The sequence below is a fragment of the Tachypleus tridentatus genome, chromosome 11, assembly GCF_004210375.1.
Source record: "Tachypleus tridentatus isolate NWPU-2018 chromosome 11, ASM421037v1, whole genome shotgun sequence".
In the NCBI taxonomy this organism is placed as follows: domain Eukaryota; kingdom Metazoa; phylum Arthropoda; class Merostomata; order Xiphosura; family Limulidae; genus Tachypleus; species Tachypleus tridentatus.
Window position 1 is genome coordinate 23,997,076 of NC_134835.1, and position 19,311 is coordinate 24,016,386.

The window sequence follows — 19,311 nt, forward strand, 5'->3', positions numbered from 1 at the left end:
CGTCTTTGTGTTTGAACTTCAAAAATAAATTATCTATGTTATTTTGTGGGTGATATGGTTTATACCCCAGTGCTGAGAAAAAAACCACATGGCGCAGTGGAGAAACTGGTCATTTGGTCAATATGAAGTCCAGGAGACTCCATGATGGAACTAATAACCATACAGACAAAAAATAAGTTAAAACAGTAATGAACAGAAACACAAAAACATGAAACAGAATAAAACATGAACAATATTACAATAATAAGTCACATAAATCTACACATTTCAGTAATAATCTATTGAAACAATAAACTAATTATTGGTCTAGACTTACAGTCGTCATCAGTTTTTAGTTTCTTTTTCAACTGTTCCATTTTCTGGTCTCTATCTTTATCCTTCTTTTCCTGATAAAAAACGGATTATTTCTCAAGTAATTTATACTTCAAACTACACCACTTACTCTTATTAACTTGTGACTTTTTTTTCTCTAAATACACTTTTCTAAAATACTTGTGCACCAAGTTGCTTGTGGTGCGTGCATCAGTTTCTAACCAACAAGTTCCCTGATAAAATATGAGTCACAAAAGTAGACAGAAACTAAAATAACACTGATACTGTTACTCATCTCACAAGCTGTTACTGGGATTCGCTATAAATGACTGATTTTACAGTTTTATTTTGTCACTTCCTTACACTGAATGCTCCAGCATGAAAAATACAACAAAACATTACTTAATATAATGCTCTATGTGGACCACACCAGCACAGCCAATAAGATCCTACATGTGGGCCACACCAGCACAGTCAATAAGATGCTCTATGTGGACCACACAAGCACAGCCAATAAGATGCTACATTTGGACCACACCAGCACAGCCAATATGGTGCTACATGTGGGCCACACCAGCACAGCCAATATGGTGCTACATGTGGACCACACCAGCACAGTCAATAAGATGCTACATGTGGGCCACACCAGCACAGTCAATAAGATGCTACATGTGGACCACACCAGCACAGACAATATGGTGCTACATGTGGACCACACCGGCACAGTTAATATTACCAAAGAAGGTCTACAAAAGTTAGTTAAGACAAGGATGTTTCTGAGTTCCAAAATTAGATGAAGAACTTACCCTTCTGAGGGTTAGTGTACCTGTGGTGGAGACATCTTTGACTGGTTCTTCAGCCAACTCTCTCACAAGTGAAAACTCATCATGGTTTGTTATTCCTGTGGAAGTTTCAAATCAAAGCCTTTTGTGACCAATAGAAGTGAAAACAATGTTTAAAGAAACAAACACACATGCAGCTTTAAACCTTACTAAAGCATGTAATAAGTAGCATAAGAAATAAAATTAAAGGAATTTCATTTGATGGCTAATTTTAACAGAATCACTGCATTAATACTCCAGCTGATTGTATCCTAATAGGCAGCACTGAAGAGTGCTTGTTACATCTGGAAGCTTGTTTCATGAGTTTTTAGCAAAGCTATGCAGTAAAGACCATCTGCATTAACTATCCCTAATTTAGAAATGACAGACTAGAGAGAAGGCAGCTAGTCAACAGCAACCATCCCATATTTTAAGCTATTCCCATCAAATAATGAGACTTACTGTTACTCTAATAACACAGACAGCTCCAAAGTGTGGAGTACAGTTTCTTTTCAGCAAAGGGTCATAATGTGGCCCAAAACCCACTAGGCCATATGGAGATAAAATGGCAAAATGGAAATTATTTTCATATTGATACGTCATTCAGTTTAAAACAGCAGAAAGGACTTGATATATTCTAATCAGATGCAGAAATGAAATAGGTTTAACAAACCACAGATCACTTCTTCTATCACCTGGTGAAGAAATACTACAAAAAATGGAAATACTAGTATTTTCTGTGTGCCTTCTTTATTAACTTTCAAAGAATATTACACAAGCTGCTCAGTTCTTTACACAAAATAAACTACAGATTACAATACTTCTATTATAGGAAATATGGTGATATTTTTAAATAAGCACTTACATTTTTAATATTAAATGGTAAACAAAATTACTTGTCATGTATTATGATACCCACTATGAGCAACAATTCACAAAGTAAATAAATTATAGATATGACTTGTATTGGTGGTGAAAGAAACTGTTACACATCGTTTCAACAAGCTTATGTCATCATCAGCTTCTTAAAACATGGTTTCTTTTAATACCCACTGAAGCAGTCTCTAACTTCGTTTTCTAAGATACGAGTTCCTTGTCATCAGATTTCACATTAGTTAAGGCATTACTAAATAACATAATACTTTTCATTCTTTAAAATTCAATATATCAATATCAAAGGTTTACAAACATGCAACTCTGATGCTGGTAACTGCAATAAAAACATAAATTTATGTCAGATAATGAGATGCACATGACCTACTAGAGAAATAAAAGTAATCAGAAGTCAACAACAATCATAAAGTAGAATGAATCATTCCTAAAACTCAGATTTCTCTGAGTCTTTTTATTTTATAGTTTTATTACAAAATAAAATCCACTCAGAAAAAACCTTTTAAGACTTGATAGAACAAAACAGATGCAAATAATGGAGAAGAACAGTACTAGCTTGTTTGAATCTAGCATCTTATTTGATAGCAAGGGTAAAATAGTTTTATGATACAGGTGTTAGATAAAAGTTTTAAAATACCAAAAAAATAATTTTCTTAAAGTTATTAGGTTCACTCAGTGAACTCCACTATTACTAACATTTGGTTAAAGCAATTCAGATTAAATACTGCTAATTAAAATACATTTTGTTTCATAGTTTAAAAACCAATAATGTACTATCCATTAAAATATCAAGTTTTTCAGCTATCCGTTTTTCTTTTCTTGTGCTGATTTTAAAATTTCAAAACATGAAGCATCCTAAAATTAAATCCTTTGCATAGATTCATTAAAAAAACAGAAAATGTATTTAACACTTTTCTACAAAAGAGAAGTTTCAGAATATAATTTCAGATCAATCTACATGCAAACAGACAAGTGGTTATCTATGTTCATGATATGAAATATGCTGGAGAGTTTAGATATTAAGTATCTTCATAAACTTAACACAAGAACATTATTAGTTTTGCCAACCGATGTTGTTTCATACACTCATACCTATTTTTGTGCAAATGACGACCATGAGATTTGCTACAGGCTGACTGTCATCGACTCTCAGAGTCTTCACTGATTCATCCAACATTCTCACACGCAAAGTCCTTTTCTTCTTCCTATATTCTAGAAGATCCTTTTGGACAGAAGAAGGAGGATTAGCTTATCTTCACGAACCCAAGATGAAAAAAATGACCAGAAACAAACAAAATATGATACTTAAATTATGGATGGAAAATAGAGTGAAAGTTTCATTAAACATCTGAAAATTTATGACTTGTGTCATGTAGAACTAATATTCTTAACACAAGAAATTTATTTTTAAAAAAACTTTACTTTTAAAAAATGATTGACGCCTGACCATAAATCCCTCTAAACCTTAATATTTGAATATGTATAATCACAAAAAAAATTAAAATATTGAGAAAAAATAAATTTGTTATTTTGAAAGTATTATCTAAATAAAACAACTTGGTGAGTGGTAAAACAACACAACCACACTGAGTTAATAAGCTTTTATATGTTTTGAGAATGAATCAGCGATGACACATTTAAATGTTAAAAGAAATCTGAGAAAGTTCTTAATTTTTTACATTTTTAAAATATTAATAAAAAACAGGATTAAAATGTTCCCAGGTATAATGTTTTTAACCCCAGTAAACCAAAGATCTTACTTACAAAGAAGATAATTAATTTTATCCCACACTCTTACCCCATCTCGAAGAAGATAATGTTCCAAAGACCTTCCAGATTCAAGCCACACTCCTTTCTTTGGGTCCTCATCAGCCAAGAATAGTCCATAATCTTTTGCTGGAGGAAAAAAAAATTATAATTTGAAAAGTTTTTTTTTACTTCCAATGGTTAAACTTGTTAAAATAAGTTTTAAAATTGTAAAGTTCTTTTTAAACCTGTAAAGTAGCTTTTCAGAATCGCCAATATCATAAATATGCACACAAAAAATATGATTTCATTTGTGTATCTGTCTAATTACATACATGTGTGTGTGTACATCTAAATATAAAAATCTACCTGATAGTACAAAAGTAATCCAACTAAACTAAAATGTTTATACAGTTTTGCAGTGATGTGTATCAAATATTTTGGGCCTTATCAACAGCCTAGTTCAATTCCTTTGAGACATTATTTAAATATTCAGAAATTGTTAAAACTAAAACAATGAAAATATACAAACATTAAATATATTAAGTTATTCAAATAAAAAAACAAAACTTATAGCACCAGTAATAAATTCCACAGACCTCTAAATTTATCACACTCTATACAAATATATTCTCAAATAACGACCCATGTAAATTAACAATACAAACTGACAAGACTGATGATAATTAAACTGTGTATAATTAATAAATTGTAAATTTTGATTTATTAACTTTCTTAAGCCTATTATAATAATATTGGGTGTACACAAACGAATGGTGGGGCTTTGTGCCATTGACTGAACTGTGGGATTTCAGGACACTGAATGAATGATGTGGTTTTGTCACGCTGAATGAATGGTGGAGTTATGTCATTGTGTTGCTACTACTATACCCAGTATTGTATGCATATCCATTTACTTATGTACCCACACAGTTTTGTGGTTTGTATTGCAGAGTTCTGTTCTAATGAGTACCATCCAAGAAATGGCAGCATGTGTTCTATGGTCAGCTGAGCTGAAGTCAGCAAAATTAGTGTAATGACAAGTTACGACAATGATCAACACATGAAAATGACATACAAAAGGGGTTCAAAACTTTTTGCAGGGCTCTGAATGCAAGATTCCCCAACCACAAGATCAGAAGAAATGGAATCTCAACCTCCACACTGTGAGGCCATGTTAAGAACACCATGTACAAATAAAAGATTACTGGTTTAACTCACATATGGACAAAACATCACCAGAGCAACCGGAAGTGTTAACATGAGAGATTCTTGTCTACATATGAACAAAAATTAAATATCAGTACAATATGTGCTGTGATGTTAATGGTATACAGAGTGAAGTTGTGCAATACCGTTTTAAAAACCTTTAGAAATGGATAAAACTGTATCTACAAACACTTTTCAGTTGTTGAATCAAATAAACAAAAGTTCAGTGCACGAGGAATATCGGTTTGTTACCAGTCTGCTTACAAAACCCCACCATTTATTTGTGTTCACCCTGAACTTTGCCACATCTATAAATCTTCTATTACCTTGATGGCTCCATCTGTTCATAAAGTTATTTGATCTCTAATTTCAAGTTAATGAAAGTCTTAATAAGTTTTTCAGTTGTAAAGTAGCTTTCTTGTTATTTTACCTTCAGAAACATACAGATAATATCAGTTAGTTTTAACACACGAATTAAAACATTGTTGAAGAACTATACAGTATTGCTTATCAGGTGTTTTTTTGGTTTACAGTAATTAGAAAGTGAAAGGTGACTTATAAAATGGAAACATTTTAGAACACATACCTGTATTTAATTATTGTTTACTAAAAAGTTTTGAAATTTTTATTTCAAACAATATATTAAACTTACATTCTCCCAAGTTGGCTTCAGATATTTTTTCCCGTATGGTTCGGCATGCATCATAAACTAGCATAGATGGTTTGAATTTCATTGTTTTTATTACACTTTCTTCCACAACATTTATTTTCAGTGAAAGTGTTGCCATCTTCAAAGTGTATTCTATTTTCTTCTACACCTACAACAAAAAATTTAAACAAAAACTTTACAAAACTAAGCTAGAAAACGGATAAAGCACTAACGTTTCCACATACAATGTTTAGACTAACAAAAAATAATATAACATTTCATCCAAGTAAAGTCTTTATAACTATCTGTTAAGTGAAAATGAAATTTTTTATAGAATTGCCTACTTATTACAAAAACTCCAATTCCATAAAACTTTGTCTATTTAACTCAAATTTATTTTAACTCTGCTCAAAATACTAAAAATGCTGAATACAAAAATCAAAGTATATATTAGCCTTCATCTGTGTTGAATGTGTGTTTTCTTATAGCAAAGCCACATCGGGCTATCTGCTGAGCCCACCAAGGGGAATCGAACCCCTGATTTTAGCATTGTAAATCCATAGACATACTGAGTTATAAGTTTCTTTACTTAATTTCTCTATAGCATATCAGTGTATAAAGAGACACCTTAAGACATAAAGATAATGAGCAACCTTTTGACATCAAACCTTTTTATTTAATTGGACACCTTTTACACTGCATCTTCTTCAGGAACATTCCACTAAAACACAAACTGTAACTGGCATCAGATTGCTTCAGTTGGTTTAAATAAACAATAAAATGGTACACATAAACCAATTGGAGCTCCATACTAAGAGCTACAGTTTGTTTTAGAGGAACACTTCTGAAGAACGTGTACAGTAAGACAATGAATTTGCAATTAAAGAAAACAATCTGGTGTTGTAAGGTTGTTATTACTAGAATCAGTTTTTTTAACTGTGACTTCTACTTATTCTAATTTATTATTGTGACTGAACTGAAAGATCACTACTGAACTGTTCTAGAAATAAACTCTCACAATACACATGATTAAGGATGAGTTCAGAAATGTTGTTTCAGTGGAGTCGACACGGTAATTTTGAGAACTTTAGTCTGTCTTTGAGTGAAAAGGCAACCACATATCATGAAGCCTCAGCATATGTTGTCATCTTTTCAATCAACAGACAGTTGAAGTCCATCAAAGCTTTCAAACCTAGGGTTCACAAACATGGTAAAACAACTACAAATGTTGAAACAAGAGCAAGAAAACTTTGATAATACAATGATACAGATGAATATTATTATATCAATATCTCCAAATTAACATATCATGTATATTATTAAATTAATATATCCAAATTAACATATGTATATTATTAAGTTACTATCTCCATATTAACATATTATGCATATTATTAAATTAGTGTCTCCAAATTAACATAATATCATGCATATTATTAAATTAATATCTCCAAATTAACATAATATCATGCATATTATTAAATTAATATCTCCAAATTAACATAATATCAAATGAAGTATAAACAGTAACATTATTATCAACATAAGAAAGCGTACCCAATACTATAGGATGTTCACGATACAGAGTAAACAAAGTTGGAAAACATTCATACAGAATCAATGAAGTATTATTATAAATGGTTGTAATCTTATTCACTATTGCATAAATGGTTGTAATCTTATTTATTATTATTACACAATAAAAAATGTTTATTCAGACAAGAACAACAAAAAGAAATAAGAAGACTCCGCTTCTTGTACAATTTTATAATTTGTGTATATCTTTTCCATTATCTCCTGGTTGAGGTTTTTTAAGGCTTAAGAAATAACCAGTTTGAAATGACATATTTTTATATAAATAGAAACCTTAGGTGCTGCTAACTAGCATGAATGAAAATTGACAAACATTCTGTGTTCAAGTGAGACAGTTTAGCAAATGCAGTAACTACTGCACACTGGTTATAAATATCACTGAACTTCAAGGACAAATGGGAGAAAACATCAGCGACCACTAGAATGTAGAAAGTGATTCATGTTTTGTGGTGTTTTTTTTTATTACATCCTAGGGAGAAAAACACCAATAACTGTTAAAATGGAAGTGTTTAATATACTTATGAAGACTAACTGATCAGGAATTGTAAATTTGATCATAATATTTATCAACACTGTGGAGACTGTACAATCCTCGTATCTCAGAATGGCTGTTATGGGTATTAATACTGTTACTGATTGGGAAACAATCCTCGATCAACAAGACAACCAACTGAAGAAATGGGTTATTATTAAATGCATGGTTTGAAACCTAACAAACATGTATCAGTGTCACACACAACAATATTTTTTTTATGCACTGGGTTTTTTTTTCAGCGAGTCAAACTGTTCTTAGTTTCTACTTTGTTCTTTCTTTCCAAGTCTTCAAATTACCTTACAATCACTAATTTTAACAAAATGATTTTTCAATCTGTGACTTTGAAGATTCATCACAACTGAAAATGTTAAGTGACAGTACAAACCATTTTAATGAAGAGTTCAAATGTTTGTACGAAACATTATTTTAGGAAGAACCACAGACAGATTCCACAGTTTATACAATTGAGTACGAAAACATTTTGAAGATATAAAAAAATGTATGAAACCAATCACCTTATCTTTCAAGTTAAACATTCTGCAAAGAAAGCTTACCACTCACTGTAATGAACTTAATGCATGAAACAGATAAACAGAGAAAGATACATTATTAATGTTTCCAATCCAAGAGCTAGGTGGGACACAATTCTGTACAAGCAGGTAAAAAGTTAAATAAAAACTGTTACTCCTATTATAACAAAATTTAATAAAAGTGCTACAAAAGAAGACCTCTTTGAACTTCACAATTCTTTGGTCAATAAATAAAAATGTTGTCTGGTATCAGTTTAGGCAATTCAGATGGATATAATTTCTGACCAATAGTTGTCATTTGTGTTGGTAAGTTAATTTTTGTAAAACATAACATTCTTGAGAATACATAATTTTGCTAAAGTAACATAACTTTAGGAATATTTATTCTTGCATTATTTTTGTATTAACTTTTCCTGAAAATAATTCACTAAAGTACTGAACTAATCCAAGTAACACTATTACAGAGAACAGTAATAAGCCCATATTCACATATCAAAATCATTTACTGTTACTGTCCACACTTTGTGAGCCTCAACATTCTGGGTATTAGAGAAGAACCACTTTGCAAAATTATATGCAATGGTTTGCATTTTCACACTAAGATGAACCAAAGGATGAGCAAAACATAGGTACAGTTATTAACTAACTTCTGTCAGAACTAGAAACTGACCCAGTAATGAGTACAGACAGTTAATTATTACCTATTGATTACAATAAACTGTTTTATCAAATTGGCACTCTTGTTGTTAGTAATATTTTTGTCTGCATTTCTAATAAGATCTATCTTACGAGGTTTAGTTCAGTCAGCCGATAACACCATGTAACAAAATTTTTACTTTTTCCTGTTCCTGGACAGAAAGTGTTATTTCCCAATTGTTTATGTCTAAAGTAAATGGAAAAGACCTATTTTTCTCTTCAAACTTTGTTTTTGTGACCTGGAAGCGTATAACTAAAGCATGATGGGAGACTGTATTTGGGGGCTGATACGTGAAAGTGATTTACATTACAGTCGCAAATCTCGAAAAACTACTCACTTCTAAACATTTTTGTATAACTTTAGTATAAATACATGTAAATCTTGATTCACATATTGTTTTATTCAACTTTATGTAAATGAAAATGTGCAAATTTGTCCGTTTTTACATAGAAAATAGGCTAATTTCTAAATTTCATTATCCAGGTCACAAAAGTAAAGTTTGAAGGGAATAATGGTCATTTTATGTACTTTTACAACATAAGCACTTAAGAAATAACATACTATCCAGGAACAAAATTTGTGTTACAAAGTGTAATTCAGCACAACCTTTATGACACAAATATAATAAAATATAGATTATTATGCTTTATTACCAATCATCTTGATGAAGTTAGCATAAAAGAAAGAATCTTGTTTATGGACCAATCTTGTCAAGTGGTATATGTAAATAGATAAAAATTTAATGTGTGTCGGTGTGTGTGGTTCTAAGATCTTATGTGAATGTGATGAAACTGACAAATAAAATGATGTTCTGGAAGAAACTTTTGTCAGTGAAATTGTGCTATTTGTTTAAAACTTTGGATCCCTAGGAGTATGTGATAATTCTGTGAAAAACACAAGAAACTAAATAAACATCAAACCTCCAAGTTAGAGAACAGTATCTGTGAGATACCAACACATTCCACTAGCTTGTAATCAATGTTCAGGTACTGTTGACTCTTTGTGAGGTTGCAATACATTCCACTAGTCTGCACTTAATGTTCACATACTGTTAACTCTTTGTGAGGTACCAACACATTCCACTGGTCTGCACTTAATGTTCACGTACTGTTAACTCTTTGTGAGGTACCAACATGTTCCACTAGCTTGTGATCAATGTTCAGGTACTGTTGACTCTTTGTGAGGTTGCAACACGTTCCACTAGTCTGCACTTAATGTTCACATACTGTTAACTCTCTGTGAGGTACCAACACATTCCACTAGCTTGTAATCAATGTTCAGGTACTGCTGACTCTTTGTGAGGTACCAACACGTTCCACTAGCTTGTAATCAATGTTCAGGTACTGTTGACTCTTTGTGAGGTTGCAATACATTCCACTAGTCTGCACTCAATGTTCACATACTGTTAACTCTCTGTGAGGTGCCAAAACATTCCACTAGCTTGTAATCAATGTTCAGGTACTGTTAACTCTCTGTGAGATACCAACACGTTCCACTAGCTTGTAATCAATGTTCAGGTACTGTTGACTCTTTGTGAGGTACCAACACATTCCACTAGCTTGTAATCAATGTTCACATTCTGTTAACTCTCTGTGAGGTACCAACACATTTTACTAATATTCAATGTTCACTTATTGTTGATGCTCTGTGAGGTACCAATATATTCCACTAGTCTACCTGTCTTTTGGTTCGTCTTTTATATTAATACATTCCAATCTCACATTTTGTTTCAACAAATTAGACGAATCAGAGTTACGTCACTGATAAAGAGCTATGACCAAAAGTCTGCGAAATAATAAAAGAGAAGAGAAAGAGACTTCTGGACAATAACAGGTGATTTGTTAAAAGAAATTAAGATAGTCAACGCTCACCAAAGTTTTTCGCGGTGAAACTTTGGCGTAAATTCGCAGTTTCCGTGTAATCTCACGGAATTAACACAAAAGTAGACATCTCTAAACGTAAATATTAACTATAATTGTAACTTAACAATGATAATTCTTAACGAAATAAACAAATAAAAATGTTACAGTGACACAAACATTCATACGGAGTTAGAAAAAAAAACTCGTGTAGTCATTTGGTGATCTCATATAATTTAAGTTTCAGTTTTCTTTTTCTCTCAAAGAACTTTAGAAATCGATATTTGGTGCAACGTATTTAACTGAAAATTGCTTACTTAATTAATACAAAAAATTACGTAGGCGACAAATTAAAAGAACAAGGTTTATCTGACAAACCAAAGTCAGAAAATGAGCGACACAAGAGCACCCATCACGCACGTGGTCTGAGTCTCACACTGGGGTTCTACAAGCTTTTACGTTCCAGATTAAATTTTGTGCACTGGGATAGAATGAAGAGAGGGTACTTCCTACGCAACTGATGGATAAATGCCCGACTGAAATATTGACCAGTAAATGTTGTTTTCCCTATGATGATAGACAATAACATCACCTTGACCACCTACACGACTTACGAAAGCAGGGTGACTCCAGTCGCTTTCTGTACGCTAGAGAAGCCGTTAAGTTTGGATAATTTTGTAGCATACAAAGCCGGAGAAAGGTGAGAATTTTGCAGTCTCAGGGTTACAGGGGTATTTTTCAGTGTGTTACAGGTTGACGCACAATAAAACTTAGCAAAATACATTCAGTACTAGTACGCGTTTTGATCACATCTATTGTTTGAGCTAACAAACGTTTGCTTCTCTGTGCATATAAACACTTAACACTGTGCATATAAGTTATGGCTGAAAGTACAAATTGCAAAGCACTGAAATATTAAAAAAACTCAATATAAATATGACTTCTATTACGTAATACTGAGTAAAATAAGAATTACACGATATACACAGAGATTATAAAGTAAGGGAAAGACAATAAAATGTATGCTTATAAAGGGGTGGGCATCATAACAGTGTTTGAGTACACGTGTTAACAACTTTGATGTAAAATACATTTTATATCAGTTCCATTGTGTTCTGAGCGACTGTGAAACTTAAATACCTACTCACAAAATAAACCCCCGTTTCAGGGGGTTCCACCCCTCACCAGTAACCATGAGCAAGAAAAAAATCAAAGTAATAAAGCTAGATTTCTTACGGTGATAGAACCGTATATGGTATGTGTGCCACTTTTAAAATGTATTTTGGTGGATAAAAAACAATAAACAAACATCAGAGTATTAAACAAGGGGCCTGCTTTTAAATAACCCCATGTCAAAACACCATGCCTTACACCTCTCTGTGCCTGGCATTGCCAGGTGGTAAAGCACTCGACTCGTAATCTGGAGGTCGCGGGTTCGAATCCCCATCGCACCAAATATGCTCGCCCTTTTAGCCGTGAGAGCGTTATAATGTTATGATCAATCCCACTATTCGTTGGTAAAAGAGTAGCCCAAGAGTTGGCGGTGGGTGGTGATGCCTTCCCTCTAATCTTACACTGCTAAATTAGGGGCGCCTAGCGCACATAGCCCTCGAGTAGCTTTGTGCGAAATTACAAAAACAAACATCTCTCTGCATACAGCATACACATCTTTATATGTAATATATTAAAGACACGATTTAATGAATTATTATATTTAAAATAATTTCCTAACGTTGGCTTTGATCTTAATAATATTTACAGCAAACCGGTTATAGGAACTATTCGGTTTAGTAGTGAGAATGGTTTACACATTTGTTATGGACATGTTAAGCAGCTTACACTTGCAATTCTTACTCCGACGATTTAATTTTTTGAACTGGAATAAAGCCTTATATTACACGCTATGTCTACATATCGGCAAGCTGTAGCTATCAGGTCCTTCCCTCCCTTGTGAATATAACTTTTATTTATCTTAGAACAGCGGCTCAACAAATGTTGAATTTACTTAAAATAAAAAGTTTCTGTAATATATAGCACACAGTAGTTAGTTGTTACTCAGCAGATAGCCTGATGTGGGTTTGCTATAAGAAAACATACACACATACCCGATAAAATAAAAAAAAAAAAAAAATTTTTGAAACGTAATAAAAAACTGAAAACAAAACCATTTAACTAAGAAACAATTAAACTTTTTAATTGTTTCAAAGATCGCAGTGCTTTAATATTCAGCTCAATATAAGAGACAAAATACAATTACCATTCTCTGGAACCACCGGTTTGGAAACGCCGCCTTACAACAATAACAACGATCGTGCAAGGACATTGTTGAAATCGGTTTTGGTTTCCTTGTTTTCGACAGTTGTACATTTCGCCCAAAGATAAGGTTACCGACCATTACTCTGAAAGCCCGATAGTCACAAATTTTTCGATTTTCTGATTATAAGTTACGATTGAATGAATAAACCAAATTCATAGGTCCTTAATTAATCAATGCAATCTCAAATAAAAAGTTTAAAGGGTACACGTTGGCGTGGATTAGAGGGAAACAACCACTTCTTCTAACATACATCTCACTGTGTTAACCGAATGTCAAAACAATGTTACTGAATGGAAGGTTTCATGTTTGATAAGTCGGGGATGTGTTGTCACAACACTGAGGAAAAACAATCTTAAAAGTTCATTCTGTAAAAAAAGAGTTAGATTATTAAATCCAACCCTGATGTGTAAAAATGTGGGGTCTGCAGCTATTGCTATGGCAACAGAGTTAACACTGGAGGATATGGTAACCTATCAGGTCATATCCTCATATGTTTTTGTCATGACATTTCATAAGTTTAACCAAACAATTTAACATTTTAACTGTTAAGAAAACGCTACACTTTTGGGCCACTGGATAACGAACTCCTCAGACTAACGAACATTAAAGGTTTTAATGACTTGTTCTCTCTGCCGATAATGGTACTGTGTTTGTTCTGTTTGTTTGTTAAGCACAGAGCTACACAATATCTATGCTCTGTCCATTGTAGGAATCGAACCTGATTTGGGGATGTAAGCTTTCAGACTTGCCACTTGTCCAACACGGGTGGATAGTTAGGTTTTTGTTTGGATTTCTTGTAGAGCATATCTCTCTTCTTTTAAGAACTTTTTTTTTTGCGAAGTCTAAACTTGTAGTTTATAGCTCTGTCATTTCTTTGAGATCCAGTAACGGTATTCCACTCCGAAGGTCAAACCCTTTCGATTGATGTATCTGACCACGTCCAAGGTCTCAATATATTCTAATACGGCCTAAAAGAGTTTCAATTTGAGGGTTGGGGTCATAGAGATCCGGATGAGTAATAAATCGAATGGGGTTATACTTGCGCCCCACGCTTGTTGTTCCTGGCGCACAAAAATAGAGCTAATGAAATGTGAAACAAAGGTCTTGTCAAATAACTTACTCCAAATCCTTCCTGCATAAAAGGATTTCAAGTGCTGCTACAACTAAAGATTCTCTCTCGGCTTTAATTTGGTTCTTTGTTTGTTTGTTTGTTTTAATTTCCCGTAAAGCTACACGAGGGGCTATCTGCGCTATCCGTCCCTAATTTAGCAGCGTAAGACTAGTCATCTGGTCATCACTACCCACCGCCAACTCTTACGCTATTCTTTTACCAGCGAATAGTAAGATTGACCGTCACATCATAACGCCCCCACGGCTGAAAAGTTGAGCATGTTTGATGCGATGGGGATTCGAACCCGCGACCCTCAGATTACGAGTCGAACGCCTTAACCCACCTGGCCATGCCGGGGCTGTTCTTTGTTACCGCATTCTTTTACAATGTTAAAAGGCTTACGTTACTGCATGCTTAAAAAATGAAGCCGTTCACTCTGCTTTTATTACATCAAAGTTCTATTAAATAAGCGGATTTTTTTTTTTTTTGTATTATCTTATCTTTTTGCAAAATATATATATATTGGGCCACAAGGACGTGTAATTCAAAGCCGGCAGCTAAACCCAGTATACCGCACATCATAAAATTGAGACAATGAAAGGTAATTAGTGGTGTTCTCATACAGCAAAACCACATCGGGCTATCTGCTGAGTCCACCAAGGTGAATCGAAACCCTGCTTTTAGCGTTATAAATCCCTAGACTTACCACTTTAAGGGACACGACGGTAAAAGAAAAGCTAAGTTATAAAGGGGGCCGTACGTTACGTAAAGCTAGGCAGCTGAGGAAACCAACAAAAATTACACAGACCTGCGACTGTTTTATTGTCTTGAAGTTTTAACACGTTCTACAGTAATTCCTGTTTTTTTTCTCCATGACCTACATATTTTTCATAAAACGTCATAAGTACTTTTATATAAGCGAATCAATGAGCTGAAATCTGGTCACACTTTGTTATGGTTCATTTAAATCAGGAGTTCTTAACCAGGGGTGCGAAGATGATTCCCAAGGGGTGCGAGGATGCCCATGAATAATTAAAGCAAATCTATATTTTACTTATGCTTTATATTTTAGCTTTTATATTTAAGTTTCATGCGAAAATGATTACTGATTTGAAAGGGGTGCAAACACTGAAAAAGGTTAAGAACCACTGATTTAAACTGTTACTTGCTATTAAGAACAATGAACAACAAGAAATAAAACATTTGTACGTATATTAGGCAACAGACAAACTGGTTACCCGTTTGGTAACAATGTGCAAATCCATGTGAGTGACAATATGGTTTAGCACTATTGTTGTATTTCATATTCGCATTATCAGATAGTTTCGCGTATTTCTTAACGAGTCATTCAACTTCATTAATAGAAAAAGTCGTTGCATATGTCTTACATTTGAAGGACTTGGCAACTAAAATAAGATAGAGACACTACACAAGTGTCTAAAAGGACAGTTCTACATCTTTAATTAAACACCATCAAAATAATACACAGAACTAATATTTTACAGGGGCTAATGTATCAATAAAGATTATACAACTCATGTGGATCTCATGTATTATGAAATGTAGGTAGCAAAAAAAAGTAAACAAGTTTTTTGTTACTAATCTATTATAACAAAAAATGGAGTTTTTTTTAAACTTCTAGGCAGACATACGTGATCTCCAATTTCAAAGTAACGTAAAAAATGGCTTCTTCATAGTTTAACGACTAACAGAGGGCGCTGTAGATTATACGATGCCAACATTTAAACATGTATATACATGGTTCCGTCCACCTTTCATATTTCCACACCAAACAAAACGAAATTTTGTCACAAATACGTCAGTTAACCATAAATTCTGAAGATGATTTTCTTGCGTATAATACAACGTTTTGTCTAATGTTAACTTGAAACCTAACTTAAGAAAAAAACAGCGGACACGAAACTGAGGACTTCTCAATGACTTAAAAACAAAACTAAATATATTATCGTTGGAATAGTTATAACAATAAAGTATATTGTAAATATTGTAAAATATATTGTAAAGTAACGTTAGAATAAACTTTTCATACAAAACTATCAGGTCATCCCATAAGTAATGTCCGAAAATTTAACACAGAAAGTGCATCATCATGTCTGTCTTTGTAGAATGTATTAATGACTAAAATATGTAGTAGGACGTGTATAAAAATGTTCAGACAAATAAAACAAACTAACCGAACTACACTTTTTCAGATCATTAATCAAATAAACCCTTATGAAGATGGATGTGTCTGAGGAGAACATTGGGCATATAATACTTTATGAGTTTAAAAAGGTAATAGTACAGCAGAAACTACATGAAACATTCACGGTGTTTATAGTGTGGAGTCTCTTAATGAAAGAAAATGTTGAAGATGGTTTCAGAAGTTCAGATCAGGTGACTATAACTCAAGTGATGCGTCACGTTCAGGTCATCCTGTTGAGTTTAATGATGACTTGCTGCTGGATGCACTTGATGAAGATTGTGCTGTATCAGTTGAAGAACTAGCACAGAAGCTTAATTCGACCCATTCAACAGTTCACCGTCATCTGCAACAGCTTGGAAAGGTGTCAAAACTTGGAAAATAGGTCCCCCATAATTTGACAGAAGCCAACCTCAGAGCAAGAGTGGATATTTGCATTTCTCTGCATTCTCGTGAACGTAACTCACCTTTTTTGGTCAGATTAGTCACTAGAGATAAAAAAAATGGATATATTATGAAAATGTTAAGCGCTGCAGACAATGGCTCAGTGCAGGTAAACTGACTAAAGCACAGCCCAAAATGGACCTCCACACTAGGAAAGTCTTGTTAACCGTTTGGTGGGATATTGTTGGTGTGATCCACTTTGAGTTGCTGCTACTAAATGTAACGATTACATCAGACTTCTATGTCAACAGTTAGAATGTTTGAATGCTGCACTGAAAGAAAAGAGGCCTGCTTTGATCAATCATAAAGGTGTTGTGCTACACCAGGATAAAGCATGGCCCCATACAGCAAGGATCACATCTGTAAATATTGAAGAGCTAGGCTGGGAAAAACTTCCAAATCCTCTTTATTCTCCAGACTTTGCCCCATTCCAAAGTTTACAGAACTATTTTGATGGAAAAGAACTTGGAACATATGAAGATGTCAAAACTACCCTCTCTACATTCTTTTCCAGCAAACCCCAAGATATTTACAAAAGTGACATTCAGAAGGTTGTGAATCGTTAGCAGGAAGTAATTAATAATAATGGAACATATATTATTATTAAATCATATTAAAATCGTTTAAAATCCTTTCTCTTTTACTGAACCTAAAATCGGACACTACTTAAGGGATGACCTGATAAATATAGTTGCGTTGGAATAGTTATTTCGATAAAATATATTGTAAAGTAACGCTGAAATACACCTTTAAAACAAAACTATAGTAGCATTGGAATACACCTTTAAAACAAAACTATACTACCATTGGAATATACCTCTAAAACAAAACTATACTACCTTGGAATACACCTTTAAAACAAAACTATACTACCATTGGAATACAACTTTAAAACAAAACTATACTACCTTGGAATACACCTTTAAAACAAAACTATACTACCATTGGAATATACCTCTAAAACAAAACTATACTACCATTGGAATACACCTTTAAAACAAAACTGTAGTAGCATTGGAATATACCTTTAAAACAAAACTGTAGTAGCATTGGAATACACCTTTAAAACAAAACTATAGTAGCATTGGAATACACATTTAAAACAAAACTATAGTAGCATTGGAATATACCTTTAAAAGAAAACTATACTACCATTTGAATACACCTTTAAAACAAAACTGTAGTAGCATTGGAATACACATTTCAAACAAAACTACAGAAGCATTGGAATACACATTTAAAACAAAACTAGCATTGGCATATACCTTTAAAAGACAACTAAGTATTCTAGCATTGGAACAGTTATTTCAATAGAAGTAACTATAAAATAACGCTGGGTTACAGTTTAAAAACGTAATTAAATACAACGATGTTGAAAAAAACATGAAGAACTCATCAAAGGTGGTTTGTTTTTCTGTCTGTTAAAAGCTATTATATTTCCTACAGACACAGTAATTCGACTTACCGTTATCAAGAATACAGATAATAAAAAAATATTTTAGCGTATAATTTTCAAAGTATTAATTGATAACGTATCAGTTTTAACATCACGGAAAGCTGCACCGTTCATGCTGTGGTGGAATGTGACACCGGCAGATTTCTCTTCTCCGCACTGCATCATGGGACAATGCTTCTTTCAGCTGATAGGACGTACGAAGCCTCTTTCCTTTCTCATGTTTCCACACGGTGCGCATGTATAACTTATTTGTATACATCTATCAAACTCATAACCTTAATTTTAGTTCTGACATTTAAAAGTACTTCAACAATAAATACAACACAAGTTTTGCGCCATTCTAGGTTTAAAAATAACGCTCTCCATCAATAAATGAACTTACTGTAGTGGCAAATAATTATACGTTTTTCGGGGCCGGAAAACAAAGGGCGGGATTACACCCTGAAGAGCGACAATCCGTTTAACCAATAGGATTAAAATAAAGGCAGGATTGCTTACTACGTAGGCTTGTCACGAAACTCTCACAGTGACGATGCTCATGATTAGTAAATATTGTGGATATTTGTATTTTCATAAAACCAGATAACTAATACAGAAAATAAAAACTGTTTTAATCCATGCTAAGATGTTTGATTTTGACATATCTTAAGTTATTAAATATTTTGTTACTGAGGTGTTTCAGAATTTCCAGTGACGGACATCTTTGTCTTAGAAATACTTGAAATTATCCGTCACACAACTGTTTTGATTTTAGATCAAAACCACACTGGGCCATCTGCTGTGTTGCGCGGGATATCAAACCCCGGATTTCAGCGTTGTAAGTTAATAAATCTACTGATGTCCTACCTGGATATGTACTAACTTTCTTCTGGTCAACAACGTTTTTTGGGTTTTTGCGATGTGATTCTAGTGAATTCGTTTTAAAAACAATCAACTGT

General features: G+C 33.3%; 1 pseudogene across 1 annotated transcript in view; it reads right to left on the bottom strand.

Annotated features, from left to right (window-relative positions):
- The window catches only part of LOC143231754 (talin-2-like), a 160,729-nt pseudogene that overhangs the window by 127,576 nt on the left and 13,842 nt on the right, over positions 1 to 19,311 (bottom strand). Inside the window, exons 2-6 of the transcript XR_013017160.1 lie at positions 5,632 to 5,797; positions 3,823 to 3,920; positions 3,117 to 3,246; positions 1,119 to 1,213; positions 317 to 386 (exon numbers count right to left, since the gene is read on the bottom strand). The product of XR_013017160.1 is annotated as a talin-2-like (transcript). The remainder of the gene's footprint in view (positions 1 to 316; positions 387 to 1,118; positions 1,214 to 3,116; positions 3,247 to 3,822; positions 3,921 to 5,631; positions 5,798 to 19,311) is intronic.